We start from the raw sequence: 7,779 nt of genomic DNA, 5'->3' as shown, positions 1-7,779 counted from the left end.
TAGTTGTGCATTGAAATTTTTATCAGCTATAATTTTGAAAAAGTGTGACTAGGTATGGTTCAATGAACTGTGAATGGTTCTGTATTTGATCCAGTCGGTGGTTCAGTGTTAGACTGATTATGTTAAACAATTATGTGATTTGAGAACTCTAAGCAGGTTTTATGTAGAGTAAGTGCATATATACATAGGTTCTCTTAAGAACAATCATGTATATATTTTGAAGTTCATTTTTTTTTTCTGATTTTCTATTATATTCTCAGAGATTCAGTTGGTTTACAGTGATTCAGTGGCTCACTTTTTCTGACTTAGTATTTCAGTTTGGCATATTTGATTTAATTGTCAGTTTGGGTCCAGTGTGAAATTTTGATGAAAGGTGGCTCTAGGTTTTGATGATTGGTTCACAGGTGGCTCTAGTGTGAAAAAGGTACACAAGGTGATAAGGGTTGAAACCTTTGTTGAGGGGGTAGGATATTCCTTCCAGTAGGATCCGGTAAATAAGATTAGGGGGTTGTAACTCTCTTCCATTGGGTGCTGGAGAAAAAGTGGAGGTTGTAGCCTCCTGCAGGTGGGTGCTTGCGTACTAGTAAGATTTTGCACTAGTACTAAATGTAATGAAGATTTTATAATAAGAAAGAAGATAGAGATAGTGGTAGTAGTGGTTTTCTCCCACATTCGGTTCCCACCTAAAATCCTAGTGTTCTATGTGTGTTGTTCATGTTTTGTGACTTATCTTTTCTTTACAACATACTTGATGGTTAATAAATTAAAAATGAAATGATTAATTTAACTTACTAATGAATGTTATGACAAGTCAAGTAAACTGGATATATGTTGTTTACATTCATTTAAGTCACATACATATGTTGGTTGCATGAAGAAAACTAGCATAAATAATTCTAAATAAGAAATTGAAAAAGTGAATTAAAATACGGATTCACCAACCCCCCCCCCCCCCCCAACTTAGTATTTTTCCTCACAAAGGAAAGAAAGGGAGCACAAGGAAAGGATTGGAAAAGCAGCTACAACATGAAGACATTGCAGGTAATAGGTTTCATGTGTGATTTCACTATTGAGATTTGGATGCATGGTACATGAATTTGGTTATTTGGTTGCTTTGTTGTAATTGGCACAAGACTTTCCTGGATTGACAGTGGCTTTCAGAATTGCCTTACCATTTCCTAGATAACCATGGTTTTGTGGTTCCTTGTTTGGTTTAAGCTTTGGATGGTCGGTAGAATTTGGATCCTAGTGAGGTGGTGTTGGGAAATTCCTAAGGGTCAAGGGTGGAGATGTTATCTCTTGAAACTCTTGACGGATGGTTGGAGACAAGAAAATTCCTTTGGGCATGGTGAAGAAAGTTTGAGGCATCCAAGCTTGTTTGGTGTTAGTGATTTCTAGACCAGTTTAGGTGGAATCATTGTGGTTGAGCATTGAGGTGGTTTGGCCTCTAGAAGCCTTAGTTAGTTCTATTTTAGTTTAACCCATATGATCCAAATTCATTCTTGGAATATGGCATGGGTTTGATTGGCTAAACAAGAGATTTATTTCAGCCCAATCTATGGTTGGGTGGTACGTGGAAGTCCTAACTTGATTTGAATTTGCATGTGTTAATATGAGTTACTTTCTTATTGTGATCAATGAGAACATGTGTTGATTATTGTGGTGATTTTATGACTGGTTTGTCATGGATTCATTCTAGTTAAATGTTGGTTATAGGAATGTTTAAAGAATGTGCTCTTGTTATGGATTTTGTTCATTATTTGATAAGTTATTGAATGATTATGTGAATGCATGGGCTAACTAGTGTTGTTGTAGCTAGTTTGATATCCATGTATGAGCTGGTATGCTTGAGATGTTGTATCATGCTAATCTGGATTGGCATGTGTACATGCAATAGCCTTGCCTGAGATACCTTGAGGTATTTTTTTTATTATGTTTTACATAGCTAATAATGGCATATTACAAGAAATGAAGAGAGAGGTAATTGAGTATAGTTGATATTAATCTTTGTACAGAACTGAAGATACATTGGTAGGATGGGAGAGATCAGTTAAGAAACAGGGAGAGGGACATTCTCCTGGTTAACCAAACACATTGCGGAGTTTGAAGAAAGAAATTTTGAGTTGCAAGGAAGACAAGGAGTGTTTGATTGAGGCATAGGAAAGGATTTCCAAAGCTCAAGAAAAGAAATTTGAGGTTAATGCAGTGATTCTTCAAAGGATTTTAGATTTGTAGAAGCATGGAAAACTGGGGATCAATCAGGAATGGCGAGAAAAGACAAATGGTGTAGATGGAAGTAGGTTTCAGAAGGGGTATAGGATGGATAGGGATAATACAATGAGAGGTGGAAGATCCTTGGATACACCTGACAGGTAGGATAGTACTCATGGATTTTATTCTAACTTTGATTCTGAGAGACAACATCATCATCACTGCCAACACCCTTATAGGAGGAGGGAGAGGGGGTACTTTCCCGAAGAGTTCAAGAAATCCAATACTCCTACATTTGATGGAGAATTGAAGAAATTAGAAGATGCATAATCATGGCTTCTTGGGATGAATAAGTCCTTCATATTGCATGATTATTTAGAAAGCATGAAAACCTAGATAACCACCTTCAGTATCAAGGGAAAAGCATATATTTTGTTGGAAGATGTTAAGCATGTCAGAGGCATCAGGGAAGATGAGTTGATTTGGAATGAGTTAATTGAAACTCTTTAGGAATGAGTACATGCCTAAGAGGTATTATGACAGAAATGCCAATGAATTCTACGAGCTCAAGATGGGTTCCATGACATATGAAGAGTATATGACCAAATTTCTATAGTTGTTGAGGTTTGTTCCCTACCTCAAGAATGAGAAGAGAAAGGTCCAAAGCTTCATCAGTGGACAACCATTAGAATCTAAATATCATATTGAGTATGATGACCCTCGGTCACTGGAGGAAATCATAAAAAATTTGAAGTATTGTTATGAGAAGTCAAAGTGCAAGCCTGAGTTCTAGCGAGACTGGAACGCTAATGAGAATATGAAAGGAAAACAACCTAAGGAGTGAGGAATATATCAAGATGCAGGTGAAAAGGAAAATGTGGGCCCTCGTAAGAAGTTTAATGCATGTGAGAAAGGACATGGGTCTCAGCCTGAGGAGAAATAGAATAAAGGCAATGGTAGGAAACCTTTGAGGTGCTGGACTTGTTGTGAAGAGAATCGATGGAGGGATTGTCCATCACATAAGGGTGGCAGGCCTTAGATTTACAATGCTTAGGAGACACAGGAAGTTAGAGATATAGGCAAGATTATTCTAGGAGTTTATGCAACATTGGATAATAGGTAGGAAAATCATCAGGCATCCATTATTGAGATAACATAAGCTATGTGATCAAGTTGTTTCCATTTTGATTAATCATGGATCTAATTATAGCTATATTAGTCATAAGCTGGTGGATCAGTGTCAGTTGAATAAAGAAGTTCATGTAGAATCTTGGTTGGTACAATTGGCTAGAGGGAACAAGAAAAGAGTTCATCACTGGGTGAGATCTTATGCATTTTATCTTAATGGCATGCCTACATCAACACATCTAAATGTTCTTCCTTTGGGTCCATATAACATGTTTTCAGGCATGGACTGGTTGTTCATTCATAGGACAAAGGTAGACTACTATGACATGGCCATTGAGTGCATGGATGATGATGGCGAGAAGAGAATCTTAGGGAAGGAAGAAGCCTACATTAGTGAGAATGGTTACAACTATGGAGGCCAAGCACAACCGCAGAAAAGGATGTTTATTGTTTGAAGTGTATGTTTCTAGTTACAAAGGGAAAGAGGATAAGGATGATAAAATTTGTAGGAAGCATCATGTCTTACAACATTTTCAGGATGTGTTTCCTGCAGATATTACAGAGTTGTCGCCTCATAGGGAGGTTGATTCCTATATTGAATTGGTACAAGGAGCAACACCAACATCTAAGGCACCATACACAATGAACACTCCAGAATTGGTGGAACTGAAGTTGTAGCCTACATAAATGATTGATAAGGGATACATAAAGCCAAGTGTGTCGCCTTAGGGTGCACTAGTGTTGTTTGTAAGGAAGAAGAATGGTACTCTCAGATTGTGCATTAATTATAGTCAGTTGAACAAGGTGACTATCAAGGACATGTATCTATCATCACGGATTGATGATTTGTTTGATCAACTGAAGGGAGCTACAATGTTTTCGATAGGGGTGATTTTAGGGGCGAATGTTCGCCCTTTGGCGAAATTAAGGGGTTTTAAATTTTTAGTGGGTGAATATTTTGTATCATAGTACATTTTTACAAATCACCTCAAATAGCCCACCTTATTTTAAGGGAGAGGGTAAAAAAGGTAAATTTAGCCCTTGAAATTAGGAGTTACAACCTTCCATTCGCCCATTTTCAAGAATAGGTTTTATTTAAGTGAATCCATTCGCCCATTTTCAAGAATAGGTTTTATTTAAGTGAATCCTATGGGCCAAAGGCCCAAATACCATGTTTATAAAGGAGGTATGGTAAATTAATAAAAATATAAATAAATGAGAGGTATGGTAAATAAATAAAGCATTTTTTATATTTACTCCATAAGTCACCTTATATACATGCAAGGGTGTAAATAAATAAAAATATAAGTAAAGTGGAGGTATGATAAATAAATAAAACGTCTTTTTATACTTACTCAAAAGGTATGGTAAATAAATAAAAATATAAATAAACTACACGCATGGTAAATAAATAAAACCTCTTTTTATATTTAGTCCATAACCCTCATTCTATTTATGAAGGCTCAAGAAAGAGGTTTTATTTAAGTGAATCCTATGGGCCAAATACCATATTTGTAAAAGAGATATGGTAAATTAATAAAAATATAAATAAACGAGAGGTATGGTAAACAAATAAAACATTTTTTTATATTTACTCCATAAGTCACCTTGTATTTATGAATGATATGGTAAATTAATAAAAATATAAATAAACGAGAGGTATGGTAAACAAATAAAACATTTTTTTATATTTACTCCATAAGTCACCTTATATTTATACTATGGGACCAATACCATGGACTAGATTGTTATTAATACCATGCAAAAAAACATTATTAACCCTAATATTAGTATTAATAAAAATAAAAATGGCACATGGTATTGACCCATGGTATTCACCAAAATGGCACATGGTATTGACCCATGCTATTCACCAAAATGGCACATGGTATTGACCCATGCTATTCACTTGGAATGTAGCCTATTTAAATGGGGGAATTAAACCAGCATAGATCCATCTTTACTCTGGATCTACTAACCCCCGAGAGGTATCAAATATCGTGATATGCAAACTAGCATAGAGTGAAAAAATATTTGATCCGATCAAGAGTAAAAATGGATGTTGTAATTTAATGTATGTTAAACATTTTAGCTTGGTTAAAATAAAAAATAAAATAAAAATCAACTATTAATTTTATTAATCTTTATAATTACTAATAGTAATTTTTAAGTTCTAGGTTTATGATAACCCATGGTATTGACCCATGGTATTCATGTGAGCATAGACTATTTAAAGGGGAAATTCTATCTTAGATCCATCTTAATTCTGGGTCTACCAAGTGCTCAGAGGGATAAATAGATTTCATCCCCCTAAGAGTGGTAGATGTGGAGTTAAGATGGATATAGGTTGGTTTTTATGATAATGAAGATATTAAATAGACTTAGGAAATTATATTGTAAAAACATCTTAAGGTGAATGGTTAAAGCATAGACATTGGACAAGTATATTTGTATACTTCTATTTTAAACTGAAACAAATCCAGGGCTAAAAGGAATGGATTGATTGCACTAGTCATCCTTATATAAGGTTCCAACATATGCTGGAGTAAACAGATTGTAATTTGGTTAATTTTTCTAATTGCAAATGGGAACATACTTGTGTATTGGCAGGGTGGTTACGAGGTCCCTAGAAGTGGAGTAAACAGATTGCAATTTGGGTAATTTTTCTAATTGCAAACAGGAACATACTTGTGTATTGGCGGGGTGGTTATGAGGTTCCTAGAAGTGATGAATTTGAATTTTTCTTGGTTTTATATAGTATTAGGTGTTTTCTCATGCTTTCTGTGAATGGCACGGGTGAATTTTATCCTACACCCACTAGGTTATCGATATGTAATTTCGGTAATTTTGATTTCAAAAGATATTTTAAAGAAATGCAATGGTTTCATTTGTGTATTCAATAAACACAAGATTTTATAATTGAGTAAAATATTCGCCATGCCTGGTGAGAGATTCGCCAAAAAATTATATATACATATCATATTATTGATAAAATTGCCTTCCATTTTTCCTATATACCATGGAGATTCGCCCATTTATTATACATGTAAATTTGGGGGGGGGGGTTCTTAAAATTTTCCCTGGTTTACGAAGATTGATATGAGATCAGTATATCATCAGATGCGCATATGATATGAACTTAAATAGAAACACAAAAAATTACAGATATAAGCATATATACATAAATGCAATAGAAATAAAACTTCATTTCATTAATATCAAAACACTGAAATATGCTTACAAACAGAATGGAAATAAACTAGTGCAAGTGCTGGTAGCTTATCTATGAGAAGATATGTGGTGACTACATGCCTCTGAACTGTGTTACAATGAGGCTCAAAGGCCTATTTATTATTGAGAAACAATGGAAAACCCTAAACATCCAAAAACATAACCCTAGGAGATGAAGCGCCAAAACTGTGGGCCCCATTTGGGTAAATTGGTACATCAACTTCCCGGGCTCGTAACTTTGGCATACGATCTTCGTTTGGCTATCATAATACCTCATTTCGAAGATATCAAAGAGGAGACCATAGACAAACCAACAAGTTGGTTTGGGACATTTTCAATCTCTCTGTTTTCCCTAAAAATGTCATATAGGGCCTCAAAACAGATTTTAACATTCAAGACCCGAAAAACTGCCAAAAATAGTAAATTGTGCTACAATTAAGGAAACTGAAAAACTAAAAGAGAGAGTGTTGGGAATCCAAGTGGAATAGGTAGGTGGCCACCAATATCCACTTGGATTAGTCCTCCCCCCTTAGGAAACAATGGTCTCCATTGTGTTTAGTTCCTCCATGAGATGGGGAAACGTTTGTTGAACTTAGTCCCGGTGAGTCATTGCCTTGGTGCAGGAGTTAGCCAAATTTGATAACCAGATATAGTTGGATATTTTTTTGTCAAGTGTTCTTGATATGTGTGTGCATGATATGATCAGTTGTGGCATGTCCCATGCATTCTGGGTTTAGCTCTGTTGGTGTGAGTTTTTCTGCAATGTCAGATGTGTCCAGCAATGGTGCAAAGTATGGTCAAAGGCGAGCTACATTGAACATTGGGTAGATACCAAGGAACGATAGAATGTTGAGCTTAAAGGCATTGTCCCGTATAGCCTTGGTGATGGTGTATGGCCGATATCGGAGTAGGTGAAGCTTGCAATGGGGTCCAACGAGGTGCTCCTTCTGCAAATGTAGCCAAACTTTGTCGCCGACCTGGAACTTGTGCAGAACCTAATGTTGATCATGGCACTACTTGTACTTAAAATTGGCTTTATCCAATATATCATGGACCTGATGGAAGATGTGTTGAATGCACTCAAAGAAGTTGTTAGCCCTGTCGGCTTTCGACTGGACATGAGTCAAATTTGCCTGAGTAGCTACAAATGGTATGGCCACATCAAAGGGACATAATGGCTGAAATCCCAACCCTACTTGAAAGGGGTTG

The sequence above is a fragment of the Pinus tabuliformis genome, chromosome J (genome assembly GCF_031772625.1).
Source record: "Pinus tabuliformis cultivar Carrire ecotype Pingquan chromosome J, CPIR1, whole genome shotgun sequence".
Lineage (NCBI taxonomy): Eukaryota > Viridiplantae > Streptophyta > Pinopsida > Pinales > Pinaceae > Pinus > Pinus tabuliformis.
The sequence above is the reverse complement of the archived record's forward strand: the minus strand, read 5'-3'. Positions refer to the sequence as shown.